A 17442-nucleotide genomic window follows, 5' to 3' on the forward strand; every position below is an offset into this window, starting at 1 on the left:
GACTTCACAGTAGCAATGTGCAAGAGGTCTTTTCCTGTTTTTCCAGAGGACAGAGAGGATGCTAAACCTGCTGGGAGCAAGCAGCTGGAAGTCTCAGCGGTCCAACTGCTGAGTCCTCTGTGGTGATAAAATGCTCAATGTCCTGGCCAGATTGTTCAGGAATGTTGGAGAGGAGCTCGGTGATCCATATGTTCTTTTCCACATGGTGCGGCTATCAAGGCTCTTCAGATCACATCCAAACCAATGTGTTTCATTAGAGCTGGCTGTACTCAATGCCTGTAGGGAATTAAGCCTATAACTCACTGTCGAGTATGCATTGAAATCAGCACCGAGTTTGTGCTGAGATACTCCCCAGCCAATCTGAACAGACTGACATGCTGACGTTCGCACTTGCAGGATTTTGTTGTCTGCGACTATACAAGAGTGTTTTATTGGGATTTTGCTTATTTTGGTGTTTTTTTGTGAGGGTGTGTATGTAATATGTAGACATGAGGGTTCAATATGGTTGTGCATCTTTTTAGAAACCCAAGTCTGTTTATATTCAACTAAATGCAAGCTGCCAGTATTCTAACTACAGAGAACTACAGGTATAGCTAACTATTTATGTAAGCTATATTTATGCACATGAAGTATCATACAGGTATACTTAAATATACAAATAATCTAAAAACATTTGTAAATAATTGGAGGCCTCACGCTTCAGTTTATGAGACTTCAGAGTATGACTCTCTCAGTATGTGCGCAGTATGATAAGATATTAATAATATGTATGAAAATAGAAAATACAGAAATTTATTACTGATAGCTTCAATTCAGCATATTGCTTGACTGCAAATATTTATAAAAACATTTTTTACTTAAGGTACCCCAGACCTTTAGTAAAATCATATCAATGAGACTCACCTGACAATAACGTTTTGACAAAATATTAACTAGAACTCAATTTGTTTGTTGCTTATGGCTGTTTGTAGCTGTAAGCAGTGAACAATTATAAGCACATTTCTGAAAATTCCCAAAAGACAGAGAGTTTTGCCCATTTACACATGTGGAAGAGCAGCGGTAATTAATTAATTACTCATAATTCCCGAATTCCCAAACACACTTAATACAGAATCAGTACAACTCGGGACTAAACAGCAGACCGCAATGTGTGATTTTCCTGATTTTACACAGTTGAGCTACAACACAGAGTTAAAGTGCACAATAAAGAGTTAACACACACAATAAAAAAACACTGACAATAGCTTTTATTGTGTGGGTTAATGGTCCCTATATCGCATCGGCGAAATAGAAACAATGTGTAGCAACAAGTAGTTTATAATTATGAAACTATGAATTATGAAAGAATTATTTTGTTTCAAAGATGTCCATTTTCCTCAGACTCCTCCCCTCGTATATGTAAAACACTAGTTCACCCGAATCACTAAAAATTGCTATTACAGCCATGTGGCTAGAGGTGTCTTTAACATAAGTCACTAATGCAAACCGTAAGTTGTAAACTACTAAGCAGTAGTGAAAAAAACAGCAGCAGTTGCTGCTTTTTGGACTAATGTTGCATCAAACTATCAGGAGGGTGATAATCCAGACATATTAATAATATAAGAAACATTTGATAAGATATATAGTTGAAACAATATAATGACAATGACCTTGTAAAGTGTTTGCAGGAAGTCCTCAGACAAGTCAAAGTCAAATCTTCAGTAAGTGTGTGTTAGAAAAGAAGGAGCTGCTCACCTGTAAAGTTTCTAAATAACTGGATTTCTTGTTTGCTCACACAGAGTGAAGCATCTACGAGGCAGGACGCCGCTGTCAAAAGTGCTGAGATGGTGCAGCAGCCCATTGCTTCCGCCCTTCACATACTCACACACACAAAAACACACATTCGGATCACCATAATACTGAAGTGTAGACAGTTTTGCTGTAACCTCTTCGACCTTCCCCTCTGGACACGCGTTTGTTTTGAGTTGTAATTAGCCGATCCTGGGAAGTAGTTATTGTTTAATTAGGGGCTCGTGTATCAGAGCATCTAATCATAGCACAAGAAAACAAAGGAGATTATTGTGTCTGTACTTCTTTCTTTTGACATTTTCAGTTTCATCCACAGTCACAGAAATGAAAACAAATGCTGGCACCACTGACTGTTGACCTCACTGATGCTGCAGTGCGACCTTGGAGCTCTGTGGACTTTTACACAGTGGACAATATACCAGTCCCGCCTCATAAAATACTGGAAGTGGATGTACAGGGGAATGTTTTACAATATGTACTAATATAAGAGGATATACTGTAAGTGAGATAGAGTGTAAAGTCTGGGAAACTGATGGTTGTAATCTCAGAAATGAATGAAATGTACACTCTGGGTATTCTTGACGTGTCTGGTGTTAGTAACGGGCACAATCTAACATGCATGTATGGATAAAGACAACTTACACTGCATCTGCTTAACTACTTTTTCTTAGTTAAGTATAACATTTATAGTAGGTCATTTCTGCTGTAAATTTTGGAAAAAGTGTTATATGATCAGTTGGCAATCTACACTGAAAAAAAGGCCATGTTGGACTTACTTGATTCAATAGTGGACATTGGTTGCACACAAATGTTTTGCTTTGGCAGAAACTTAAACAATTGTGTTCAATCAACACAACTTTTTCATATTCAATAAACATGTGCATTTTGTGTTCATAAAACGCGATTGAAACATGTTTAGATTAAGTAAGTTGAGCTCTTGGAATATTTTAATCCTTCACAATTTTGTCATTGTATTTCAACACTATTAAATAACATTTACCCCAATACTACTTGCTCATTTAAATACTACATGTCTTCATATTACATAATGTTCAACAAAGTCTAGAGTCTGGTTAACATAAAAATTTAATGGATCTACAACAACTAACATCCTATCTTTATCCTGGTTGCAGGGGGGCTGGGAAATAACCCTGAATTGTTAGGCAGGGTACACCCTAGACAACTCACAAGTCTGTTACAAACAACCATTTGCACTTACATTGACAGGTAATTTAGAATCATCAATTAACCTAACTCTAACAACTGCACGACTTTTAACTGTGGGAAGAAACCAGAATACCCAGAGAGAAACCAGTGCAAACTAGCCAGATTGTGGATTTGAACCCCGGATCTTCTTACTGTGAAGCAACAGCACTAACCACCATGCCACCAATCCAGACTTAATAAAAGTAGGAAAGCTATGATTTCAAGGCTTGATGCAGATTTTTTTTGTACGTTTTTGTCCTTGACAGGTTAATCCACAATAAATAGCAATAGCATGCACGTGGTGTGTCGTAGTTCTCTGCCTCTTATAACGCCAGTGATTTTCCTACAGTTTGACATCTCGTGCGATCTTGTGAATTTCATGAGTTCAGCAACTAACCACTCTTACTAGATTGTATCATGTCATCTCAACAAGGACAAATTAAGTTGTTGAATTTCGTACAGATCCTTCATGATTTAATTACGTTCATAGAAGCATGAAATTATTGTGTTTAAATTACAAGTTAGACTTTTTTAATGTAACAAACACCCAATTTACTTTTTTCAGTATACCAAAAAAAGTAGTGGAGGCTACTCGATTTGACTGAGATGGATGCCTTCCTGAAACCACGATCCAAAGCATACAAGACTGAAAGTTATTGACTTACTTCACTCGAACATGATATGAACAATTTAATCTAGCCTCTCTGCATATCATGTAATTTCTACACTATATAGTTACACTTAACTTTAAAGCATGAGGCACTTATGTGAAATACACACAAGATGCTTACGGAAATCCAAGGACTTACGGTGTAATTTCCCAGCATTTACTGTGTAGTTTTTCTGTATTCAGGGTGTTATTTTCAGCATCTAAATACTCACCGCTAGCCTACAGTAGAAAAGGGACGAACAATTGGCAATTTTAAAGGAAAGGAAATGAAAGAAAGCTTAGCCTAAAGAACAAAACAAACAAGAACAAAAACCAATTAAATACCATTTCATAAACTGAGATATAATGTAAAAAATGGTTTAATATGTTGTTTTATGTTCTTGTTGTTCAGTTTTCTTTCATCAGAAGCTACTTAGTGTATTTTGTCCATTTTGTCAGCTTTCATTAAATCATCTAAAGGTTACAAAATAAAAAAAACACAATCCCTCTATTAATTATATGCTTAGCAGTTTAACGTTTATGTTGTTGCTGAATAAATAAAATAATGCCCAATTAATTGATAATATTAAGTAAAGTCTACTACAGACTTGTAGTACCTTAAATAGGTAGAATTAATTTTGATTTTCTTCATTCAATACTATTATCATATTATTCTTTTGTTTTTGTTTGTTTCCCCCGTTTGGCCAGATCATAAGTCCACCACGATCTGAAGTGTAGTCCTTCAGGGTTGTACCTCCTGAATGAAAGAGCATGCCAAAAGTTCCATCCCCCAAATTAGGTGCAATCACTGTTCAAAAAGGTGGGGTGGGGTTAGGACTATGACGCAGCCTGCACCACTAATAGTTAGTTGCAATTAAAAGCTGAGAAACAGAGATTAGGACACTTTATAATACAGTCAGTACCACTAATAGGATTGTAGAATTAGATTATAAGAAAGGGAATTTCATTCCTTAATGCCTTGACGCCTTCTTTTAAAATTTTATGAAAACTCGTTACTTAAAAACACTACCTGGTATAACGTTGTTCTTTTTTTCTGTAAAACTATTAATTGTTAGTTCAGTTTTTGTCAGGGTTTCTGGGTCGTTGACCCAGTATTTTCAGTTCACGTTCACTGTTTATCTACTGCCTGTTCCACTTCCTGTTTTATTGTGTTAGCCTTGGTCTGTGTGCATTATGTTCAGTCCTCTTCCCATTTATCATTAGTTCATTAGGTTCAGCTGTTCACTCACCTGTCTCCAATCGTTGTCATTGTTAGTCGTGTGTTTAAGCCCTCTCTTCCCTTCAGCCCTGGTCGTGTCATTGATGTTATGTTGTCGTTTCCGCCTGCGTTCGGCCAGCCAGCCATTCAGTCTTTCAGTCAGTCCTTCAGTCATTCAGTCAGTCGTCCAGCCAGCCATTTCCTACCTCTGTTCTGTTTGTTCACTCCATCAACAATAAACACCAACCTTCACCTACCTACCTGTGAGTCCAGCGTTTGGGTCCTCCTTCTCTCATCCACGACACAAATCCTGACAGTTTTCTGACATGCACCATAAATTTGTAACAATTACATGATAAATTCTTGTGAAATTACACAATAGGTCACAAGTTGTATTATGAATGCTACAATAAAATATCAGAGCTACTATAACCAGGCTGTAGTGGTTTAACCTCCTGGCTATGAATAAACAACAGGTCCTGGTAAAGTGAGCTTTACCTTACAGAGAACATCCTGTTAGCAGTCACTCTTTCTTTCCACATCCCTGTCTTAATTTTTTTTTATAACAACAGTCATCCATTAAAGGATGACACATTCGGAGCCTCCTAGCAACAGAAAAAGGGTCTGTTCCCTTCAGAGAGCTCCTGTTAATCTCTAGCCTCGTCTCTACCTTTATGACCGAGCTGACGTCAAAGGCCAAGCCTCGGTTATTGTTTCCTAAGGATTGAAGTGTCTTAGATGTGAGGATTCACACTAATGTTGTGCTTCCTGTAAGTGACCGAAATAGCTGTCCTCTCTCTCCGACAGCAGTGATTGTTGAAGTCACCCACAGTTCTGTGTGTGCTGGGAGGGCCGGCTTCGTGACAAGAAACCTGGCCTCCTGGGGGGCCTGGCTGTAAATATCGCTGTTGTTGTTGAGGTGGATGATGTGCTCTGTGGGGAGGGGATGCACAGTGCTATGCTGATGTGTGTGTGTGCCTGTGTGAGAACATCAGAGATGGTACAGGTAGGGAGATCCACGTGACTCACAGTGAATGGAACAGCTATAGATCAATGGTCATATACATCTTCGTTGCTATAGGAATGTCAATAGGTAGTTAAAACGTGTTTTTTCTCAGACTGCACCGAGCTGATGATGCATTAGCTTCTCTAGCATGTGCGTAACACATAAGGCTAACTTTTTCTCGCCTTTTCCCAGTTGTCTTTTCTTTGTCCTCTTTTCCCTCTCCACTGTGCTTCATTATCCATCTTCTTTTAGAGGAAAAACATTCCCCCTTTTCTCCTGCCTCAGTGGTTCATTTCTGTCTTATGTTGTTTGTGGAGGCTCAATGGAGCGTCACTTACTGGCCCCTCGACAGATTCCAGACTACACACAGCAGCTGTGGCTATAGAATAGACTTTAGAGCTGGCTCTGCGTTGCTCCAAATTACTTGCTCTGCTTTCAGTGTTTAAATAATGGTCTTAGCACAGAGTTAATAGTAGTAGTGGGAGGAAAAGTGATGAACACACTGCTGATGCAAAGTATTCCAGCTAGTTTGAGCTAAGGATGGCCTAGGTCCCCGGGTTAATAGGGACCAGAGAGTGATATGTAGTCTTAATGGAAATGAAGGCTGCTTGAGGGAGGACATTACTGCGATTCTTCCATGTGTGATGTTTTGAAGGAATGAATGTGGTCATTATTTCTTCCCTTTGCTTTCTCTTGTTGCATCTTTGGGGGATGGGAATTGGATACAGTCGGCTAGTGCTCTTTTGTTAATGGCATTAGCTTACATGCAAAAGGACAATAAGCAGCACATTAATCAATGAGTGCACATGTTCCTTGCTTTCTTTCTAAAATTCCCCGTTTCGTCCTGCAGTATTTGTTACTTATTGTAATTGTACATATTTGAGAAAGAGACAAAATGCAGACTTTTCAGCCACCACATGGGCTCTTTCTTTTTTCTTTTTTTTTTTGACAGGCTTACAGGCCAATGTTGCGATAAGAGATAGTTTCATTATGGGAATATTCATGGGTGGAGAACGCAGGCTCAGTTATTGATGCAGCTCATTGGTTTTTTGTGAGGCACAATGGCTTCTCTTGATTGATCGTGTTAGACGGACAGTGATGTGACACAGAGGACACCAGACATGCAGAACTATGAGCCATATTCAAAGATAAACCTCCATTGTGTGCACATGCTCGCACACGCAGACTAGTGCACGTAAGCATATTGTACGGACATGTCTCTATAATGAAGACAGCTCAGTGATGGTAATGAACAACATCTAGTCCTCTTTGGTGAAGAGATTGGCCCTTGCTCAGACAAAACAATTAATATTCATGCTTGGCTGGAAATTGAATAGTAGCTGAGATTCTTGCCTGAGCCCCAATAGGGTTTGATGATAAAAGAGTGGGAGCAGCAGAGGCGCGTCTCAGTGAGCTGATTTTGGAATACAACTTTTTGCACAGTGGAGTAGGCCAAGATGGGCTGGTCTGATCTTGTGTCCTAAAATCAGGGATAAAGCCATCTTCAGTTTATGAAGAGTAAGATCAATGCTCTGTGCAGTTCATTTTTGGGAAGGATTGCAGCCCAGAGCTAACCAGATTTGGTTAGCGTGGATTCTTTTGGCTTGAGACTCTGCAGTGCCATAGCTTATTAATCAGAGAAGTGTTCTGCTCTGTGTGATAAGCCCGTGTATTGTGTCCGTGTGTGCAGTGGTGCAACTGTGTGACCACCAGCCAAGATGTGGGAACTGGGGCTGAGCTAATACAGACAATGCTCCGCACACATGCACACTCACACACACTGGTTCACTTGTGACGAGAAGCTACATTTTAAAGTCAGCGCCATGCTGCAGCGAGCTACACGGGGGCTCATCTTTATAAGCCAACACCCTCTAAAATCCTTTTTCCAATCTTTCCTCATACCTTGTCTCCTTCTACCTTGCACATGTCATCTGGACATATGCATTTATTCATCCTTGTGTCTCAGCAGGCCAGCGTGGGGCTCTCAGGGAGACCTAAAACTGGCATCCTCTTATCCGTATGGGTGCCTCTGCACATTCTCCCCCCTTTTCTATTGCATGTACTCGTGTCTGTTTGCATGTGCATCGTCTATGTTCAGCATCTGGGGAGGTTACTTGGCCATGCATGAATCAATGGTCATGAATCGATGCTGGTATTTTTTACGAGGCACTTAACAATAAAAAAGCAATAAACTATGACATAGATAATCCAGTGGGGTATCGCAGGTCTGCTCCTTCTGTATGATTTACAGACGTGCCTGCAGTCTTCCAAAGGTCTTTGATAACAACATTTCCTGGAAGTGAAAAGATTTATAGAACTGTTTTTCTCATTCGTCAGGCAACACCATTTCTCAGGATTTTAAATGATATTGACTTGAAGTGATAACACTAACCCTCATCCTACTGACTGGGATCCATGCAGACCCCAGTATATTTTTTGCTATATCCCGTAGGTGATTTTTAAAAAAAAATCATTCCTGTATTTATGATTTTGCCAGTAAGTTTGTTTATTTATTCTTTGATTAGTGCTTTTTCAATTCCAACCATGCAGTTTTAATAAATGGAACTATTTATTCAGTTAATATCTTGAAAAATTAAGATAACATACAGTATCTAGAGGGGTAGGGGTACTATGTCAGTCATTTTAAAGAAGAAAGACTTCATTGCAGCATTCATTATCTGGATGGGGAACTTGCCAGGCTGGAAGTTATCAGAATGTTGGAGGAATCACCAGATCTACCAAAAACACCTGCGGCATATCCTGGTCACGCCACACGTGAAGAGAAGAGCTGATACTGCTAACTTACGAGCCCTAATCTGAAAACCAATGAACCTCTTAGGAATGAGGAAACCTCCACCTGCTGGTTTAACTGTCCTTTGCTTGGCTGGTAACTCTACTTAAAAACGGTGTTAACTTTTGTCCTGAAACACATGCCAGCATGCTGTTAGCATGACATGTGGCAGATCTCTGTGCTATAACTGCCTGTAGTGTTTGTTTAGCTTTAATTGTGGTTGCTTCAGTTACAGCTGTAGTGAGAGCTTGGTTCGTATTGCCAGCAGAAAGTTAAACTCGTTTCTCGTGGTTGCTGAATTCCCCCAGAGCTGCTTTTTGGCAGAGATTCTAGGCACAGCGTCTCCACAGAGTTCAGTGGACTCGGGATCTCGTCTCTGCATTTTGCAAATGATGTAGCTCCGTTGGCTTCATTGAGCTATGACCTCTAGCTTGCACTTGTTTGCAACTGAGCGTGAAGTGGCTGGGATGAGAATTAGCACCTCCAAGTCTGAGGCTGAAAAGGGTGGAGTCCCCACTCTGGGTCGGGGATGAGTTGCTGCCCCAACAGGGTCTTGCTCATGAGAGAGGAGGGAGCGGAGCTGGTCTGTCGTGGTGAAGAGAGAGCTGAGCATGAAAGCAAAGCTGTTGATCTTCCTAACCTCACCTATAGCCACAAGTTCTGGGTAGAGACTGAAAGAATAGACAGCAATGAAATTGAGTTTCTTCTGAAGGATGTCTGGGCTCAGCCCTGGAGAGAGAGTGCAGAGCTTGGTTGTTCAGGAGGGGCTCAGAATACGCACTACTCCTCTTCATTAAAATGAGCCAGCTGGGGTGGTGGCCTGTGTGACCATTTTGGGGCATAGATTTCATCTATGGGCTGCCTGATGTTTATTGTGTTCATTTTAATTATTTCATATTCAGAAACTAATACAGGTAATGTTTACTAGACATTATTCCAGAATAAAAGGATCGTAATAATGTGGATTCTACTTTGGATAAAGGCTGCGAGTTGTATTAAAGAAGTATTAAGATTTCAGTTTTACAAAATATGCAAATTATATGTAACTTTACAACAATAATGACAATAATCTTTTTTTTCATTAAATGATATTAATGACATGATCAGTAATGCTCTGAAAATAAGTTTTACTATTATTATTATTGTTTTTACCATTATTTTTGTTTATTACAGTAATTTAGTCTTGAGTTCCCCAGGGACTCCAGTCTGTAGTCCTTGTACGTTAAATATGTCAGTAGGACGGGGGTTAATGAATGGAGTGACTCTCTGGAGACTGTGTATTGTGCTCTGCTGGTTGGATATGTGGGTGTTTTTAAATGGTCACATATCACTTTTCACAGTCACAGCAGATATGCTGTATGTTCACCGGTAATATTATAAAATGCGCTGATTGCATGATTGCAAGTGGGTTGATAATACTGTTTGTGAATTCGCCCACAGCTTGCCTACCTGCCGCTCATCATGCAGGATTATTCATGAAGTGAACGGCAGAGAATTACTGTGAACTGAGTGTAATTATACTGTACCTCAAATTGGCCTTATGTGGGCTACTGAGATATAAAGCTCACATGACAGCAACTGTACTCCAATCTTTTGTCTGCACAGTGTTTGTTAGGCTTTCGAAGCACACTGTCATTCTTAACATGGTCGTATTTACAATTATACGTGAAAACTTACACTACGGGAGTTTAATGATAATAGTGTAAAGTACAGTTTTCACTTCTTACTGTTATTACTACTCACTAAGTACTGAATGAATCAGGTTTTATTAGACAAATGATGGCTTTGAGGTTAAACACGCCAACAGTGTGTGTTGGACTGTCTACACGGTTAGTGTTGCCTGTTAGCATTGCTATTTTGTTGACATTTCCCCAGTGTGATGTCTTGTATGATTTCTGGCTGTAATCATGCACCCTGGGAATAAGTGTGATGATAATCGTGTGTACTTAGTACTTTGGTTAACTTGCATTAGTGATGGAAATGTGATCCAGGGGAATACAAATCAGCCATATTGCCATTTACATTTTCAGACCTTCAAAAGTTATATATTTTTTTCATGGGTTCCCTCTAATGTTATATGAAAATGTAAAGTGTAATCCTGCAAGGTGAAACTGAAAAATGCACGCAATTTTTTCGTAATAATTTAAACTAGGGAGTACAGCAAATATATTGCAGTGCTATTATATATTATCTGTCTTTACAGGTGCCTTGCAGTTCACAACATACAATGGAGAGCTCACAGCTGATTTTAACTAAGAGAAAGAGGCAGAGTAGACTGCATCACAGGGCTAACACAGAGAGACAAACAGCATCCACACCTACAGCCAATTTAGAAGTCAGCGATTAATCTAACAAGCATGTCTTTGGACTGTGGGAGGAAACCAGAGTACCTGGAGGAAACCCACACAAGCACCGGGAGAACATGGAATGAGCTTCAAACACCGAGCTTTCCTGCTTCCAGGCAACCGTGCTAACTTCTCTAATAATTTGCTGCCCCTTCAGAGCCAAACAACCTGTCATGAGAGCTTTTCACACAACCTGCGCTTCTTTTTCAAGAGGACATTCCTTCATAAAAAAAACATCAGATAGATAAGCTGAAAATGATTTTCACGCATCAAAGGACAAAAATTAAGAGAGGATTTATTTTAATTTTGAAAAGGTAAATATGTTAGTTCTAGTGATGGGAATTCCGGCTCTTTTTAGAGAACTGGATCTTTCGGCTCGGCTCACTAAAAAGAGCCGGCTCTTCAGGTTGTTTTGTTGCTTTAGTTAATTTATTATTAACAACAATGTAAAATTATGCACAAAAGGAATTACTAATGTAAAAAAAAAAACGTGGTTTTATTTATATATGTTTATATGTAAATATATACGGTGGCCCCTAGAGACAAAACACGCACGAACTCCAAAACACATTTCTAGCATTAACTGAACTTCCAAAACATATGCATATGTGTATTGTTTGTGTATTTATACACAAGCACTCATATATATTCAAATAATTAAAAAAAAAAGTTCATTTACCTGTTACTACCACACACCAAATCCGGTCGTTGGTACTTGCTGGCTTGTGTAGCCACTAGGTAACAAAAGCTCAACACTGCCCCCTAGCATCCTGGAGCACTTTTACGTGTTTTGGAGTTTTTACGTGTTTTGGAGTTTGTACGTGCTTCGGGGTTTGTACATGTTTTGGAGTTTTTACGTGTTTTGGAGTTCGTACGTGTTTTGGAGTTTGTACGTGCTTTGTCTCTAGGTGCAACCGTAAATATACTTTTATTTATTTACTCCACATAAAATGTAATAAATAAATCATATAATACAAAAACCAGCTATTTACATTTCAACTTTTAACTATTTAAATTTTCAGCTTTTTCCTTTTAAACAAATTTAAAGTGAAACAACACAAATTGTCAGGGTGCTGGGTCAGTTTGACCCAGTATTTTGAGTTCTTATGTTTTGGTTTGATTTTGTATTCTGATTCTTGTCCTTTGTTGATTATTATGATAAATCTATGTTTCAGTTATTCTCAGTGAGGGATTAGTTCTTTGGTTGAGTCTCGTATTTAGTATAAGTTTAGTTCTGTGTCTAGTCTGCGTCTTCGTGAATTGTTTCCTGTTTTATTTTGAAAGGTTGTGTCTTATGTCAGTGTGTCTTGCTTCGCTCCCCCTGTCTCATTAGCCCTAATTTCTCCCAGCTGTGTCCCCTCCTGTTTTCCATTCTCTGATTACGCCCCAGTGTATTTAAGCCCCGTGTTTCTTGGTGTCAGTGTTGTGTCATACCCTCAAATCGTGCCTGTTAGTGATGTGCGATACCACTGATTTCCTTTCCGATCCGATACCAAGTAATATTCAGGGTGGTATCGATGATACTGATTTATTGTATCTCAAATTATAGTGTCCTAATGATTACAGGACATCAAATTACTTGTTCTTATCACTTAATAATGCAGAGTTCATCATATAGAAATAAAAAAACTGAAGTTGTGGCTATTTGAACACCTTGCCTGCCTGCAGCACTAAAGGACTCCGTGAGAGACGTCTGTCTCACCCTAGCAGCACCTGTCCCTCTCCTCCTCTTCAGTTCCTCTCAACATACACTCGTCATATTCTGTGATATGATTTACTCTGAGGTGTTTGACAAGGTTAGTGATGTTGCCACAACCATACATGCAAACCCTCCCGATTTTTCCGGGAGAATCCCAAATTTCAGTGCCCCTCCCAAAAATCTCCTGGAGCCACCATTCTCCCGAATTTCTCCCGATTTTCCACCCAGACAACAAAATTGAAAAACCATATTGCAGAATTCATCTCGAGGCCCAGCCAATTCCAGTTTCCAACAATGGTGGCAGCGACTTAGTTCTAATATTACTGTTATTTCTCTTTCTGGGTCCCAAAAAAACATATTTTCAGGTGAGAATGTAGCTGTGTAAACTTCAAATATCTGAGCCGACCGACACATCGTTTTCAAACCCCCGCGGTCTTTCGCTACTCAGGTTAAACATGATATATAAGTCACTTTGATAACTTAAAAATGTTATTGTTTGGCTTTTTCAGTGTTTTATTTGTTCGTGAGTAAATCGGTTTGGCTGAGATTAAAGTTATTAGATTAGATTAAATTAAATTTAACTTTATTAATCCCTCGGGAGGGTTCCTCCGGGGTTTTCACACAGCTGAATAAACGTCAAACAGAAAACTAATTAAACAAAGTGTGAGACGGTCGAGAGTTTACGCCAGCGCCCTGTTATATTTTAGATAGCAAGGAGCAGACGGCTGAGTTTCACTCCACCGAGGGAGCTCACGACGTACTACCCGGCTTTCTTTAGACCGTGAAGGGCGGGTCCTCAGGTGGAAGCAGCCTCTGAATTTGGACACCCCCGCTGTTTCCAGGCCGGCCAATAATAATGGTGACATTTAACGCATTTTATCCGATAAATAAACACTGTAAAATGTATTTATCACCCCCCCTCCCCCAACAGCCCTTTTGAATGTCTCCCTAATTCTGAGGTATGGCCACAACACCTCACTTTTTTGCCACATGTATCGCAAACCACGTCTCAGCTGTTTGTGGAGGTAAAATACCTCCGCACAATTACGCTCAGCCATTGTTGTGAGTGAGCACTGACTGTGTCTTCGTAACTGACCGCGGTCACGCCAAGGGGCTGCAAGACATTTATACAGCCGTATTTCGCACATGACTATGAAAGGCGGAAGAGGAAGTAGTTCCTTTGAATGTAGACAATCCGAATGTTATAGTTTCTTTCCACTGTGTTCCTGTTAATGATAAACTACAAATTTACCCTAAATTACTAAAATATCGATATTTTAATGTGAGAATCGATTCTAGAACAGAAATGATTGCTATCGGAGGAATCAATATTTCAGGATCGATCCGCACATCACTAGTGCCTGTGTATTTTGGTTCTCAGTGTCAGTATTCATTGTTAAGTTCAGTTCATGTTTTGTTTCTTCGCCAGCAATAAAGCTGAGGTTTTGAGTTGTGTTCAGTCTCTGAGTCCTGCCTTTGGATCCTCATCCCCGCCTGCCCACACACAGAGCCTTGACACGAAACACTGCAAACCACAACACAATTAAATATAAATTAAAATATGAAAACAAAAAGAACATGCATATTCTCTGTCATATGGGCCTGCATGAATGAACTTTCTGAATCCTTTATCATCCACAACTGAAAATAGTTGTATAGTTGTATAGTGGATGATCACTATACCTTTCTAATGTGACGTTGTTGTCTCTGGCTCTCTTTCTCTCTCTTTCCCACCGGCTCTGTTGTAACTACCGCCCCTCCCCCCTCTTCCCAGCGCAAGCACAAGGCTCGCTTGCGGAGTGAAGCGGAAAAAAAGTGCGAGAGAGACGGTGAGAGAAAGAAAGAAAAAAAAACACCTAGCCGGCTCACGTCATTCACTTCAAAGACTCGGCTCTAAGAGCCTTTTCGTTTGCGACCGACACATCACTAGTTAGTTCAGTGTATGAATACTTTTTACTTTATTCCTTCTGTAAAAATACAAATGTAATGTCTGTCTGACAAACATGTTTCCTTCAGAGTCCATAAAGTAAGATAAATTTCATTTATCCAGAGATAAGGAGTTAACAATTCAAAAGAAAAATAGAATACTCTCAGAAAAATTATGGTTCTTAAATGGTTCTTCAGATGTCTTTTTAAAGACCTTTTTAGAAATGGTTCTTCAAAGAACCATTTCTTGATGGTTCTTTGGGGCACCATTAAAGGTTCTTCAAAGAACCATTGCTTGAAAGGTTCTTTGTGGCACTAAAAAAGGTTCTTCTATGGCATCAGTCTAAAGAACCACTTTCAGTTCCAGTTTGCACCTTTATTTTTCTGAGTGTACAAATGACCAAACAAATGTCCTGACAAGGTAAAAACAAAACAAGACGAAACCAAATATTAAGAAATAATATTAAAAAAAAGAAAAAAAGAAAAAGTAAAATGTTTAAAATTCAGCAAAATAAAAGGATCATTTACTAAATGTAGGAAGAGTCTAGCAAATATGAACACCACTGAAGTGTCTCAGTATAATGTAGGGATACCGTGATGGGGCCACTGACACTTTTCCCCAAACTGATCAGACTATTTTGGTTTAACAGAAGACATCAGGTACTCTCTACTCTAACAGATCTAATTTGTTTGAATTATTTGAAAGACAGTTCATACAAGTGAAGTGATTGATTATGTCAGCGGGCGCTTGTCTCTGTCCAGTACAGCCTTATTTCAGCGTTTCAGTATTTTTATGTGTTGGCCTACAAACACACTTTTCTGTATCGACTATGCGATTTAGCTCTTGCAGGTGTTATTATGGTGAGATGGCAGCTGCTTTTTATAGAGTTAAGAAGCATCCTTATCTTTGTTGGTACTTTTTTATACACACACTGCCTTTTTTCCGATACCTTATTAGGTTTTCAGTTGGTTTGCTTGCTTTTGTGTCCTTTTCTCTTTCTTTAAAGCTTTGTTTAATTGGTGAGGAAGATGAACATCATCATCTGGTTATAGAATATACATTTTGAATTCAAACAGATCATCACAGTTTTTATATTTTATTTTTCATAACAAGTAATAACGCAAAAAAATATGAAAGATTATGATCAAATATTGAGGCACACAGTAGAAAATGTTTTTCCCGCCTTCCCTATCTCAGACCAGGGACACTGTGATAAAAGAAAAGATGCTACTCCCGGAGGCTTCTTCCCCATCCTCCCTTTGTCCCTTCACCCCCACCCTACTTTGTCATGCTATGGGGGTGATGCTTTTACCACAGAGTTTTGTTTCTAACTCCTGTCTCTCTCCTTTTACTCTCTCTCCCTCTCTTGCTTTGTGCTCCTACCGATATCTCCACCCTCCCTGTGAAAGAGAGATGCTGGTTCCCAAAGGCAGGCTGCTCATCCCTCAATAACTCCAGCTGGTTCCCTGTGGTGCTGAGTCCTGTCCTCCACCAGTCAATTACTCCCCTCCATAAAGATGTGCAGATGGGCTGGGACCCCTATGTGCATGCACACTTCAGACAAAAACACAAACATGGACCTGTGCATGTACCCATGGTAATACACACTGCAATGCACAGAGTCAGAAAAGCACTTTTGCACACATGTGAGTCAGTGCACATCCACACAAAATGTGTCTTGATCAAGTAACAAAGCTCCCTTCACAAGTTGCTCAGTACTCTTCCTCCTATCACAGAGAGTAAGACGAACCTTTTCCAATTTTCCTCATTTGCACCGTTGTTTTTTCTTCTCTCTCTCTGTCTCACTCACTCAGTCACTCACTCGCTCTCTTTCTTACAGCATCCCCCCCCCCAACTCACTGCGCATCCACAGGCGGTTAATGAGAACACAGCACAGATTGGCTTACCTGCCTGCTTTCCTGCCCTCTGTTCAGCAGAAAACAGCTCAAAGTCTAACAGTGACTCAGTGACTACACCAAAAGCACCAATAATGGCTGTAAAGTAAAGACAGCCCCTCTTAAATGGAGATGCAGATAGTTAAAACACAGGCAGTGTCACAGCTAATCATACTTTCCCCTTTCCCTCTGCTGCAGCCAGGCTGGAAAATGTGCTTTGCATTTGGCTTGAATCAACTTGAACTAGTTTTGATCAAATGAACTTATTCACTTACTATTACATTTTAAAAAAATTTATGCTAAGAGAAAAATCATCTTTGCGCTTGCATTTAGCTGGTTTGTCTCTCAGTAAGCTCAACATCAACTCAAATTATAATTGAGAAGATATTCAAACTTGCAGCTTCACGTGGGGGTTTAGGGTGTTTGTAGTTCGAGTGTCAATATCTAAATCCAATATAAAAAAGCAGCCAAGATTAAATCATGTTTGCAAAGGTAGAAACCTTGCATAATAACTTTACTAAATTTAAGCAAAACACTGTTGCATGCATTTCAATTTAAAAATTGTATTTCTAGTTGATTCCAACAAAAGTATATTGCTTTTTTTTATTGCCATGCTACATTTTAAAACAGTGAGCTGTGTATTTCAAATCCAATATCTCCTGGCAGTTATTCCTGCTTCTTTATCCTGCGGTCTTTCAGTTTTTTCCTCTCTCATTTCTCCATCTGCTTAATGTTATTTCATTGAACTGTTGCTGCTGCTTCTGATGATGATAATAATGGTGATCATAATCATTACAGTGATAAACGGTGTTTTATTTGGCACATGATGTGTGCAGCAGTGAAAAAACAAAAACATTCATCTTACTGTTTGCATATAGAACATATCACTGCGTATCACATGTGGCCAAGATTATTCA

This window comes from Perissodus microlepis, chromosome 7 (assembly GCF_051167445.1).
Source record: "Perissodus microlepis isolate ML-2025 ecotype Zambia chromosome 7, ASM5116744v1, whole genome shotgun sequence".
In the NCBI taxonomy this organism is placed as follows: domain Eukaryota; kingdom Metazoa; phylum Chordata; class Actinopteri; order Cichliformes; family Cichlidae; genus Perissodus; species Perissodus microlepis.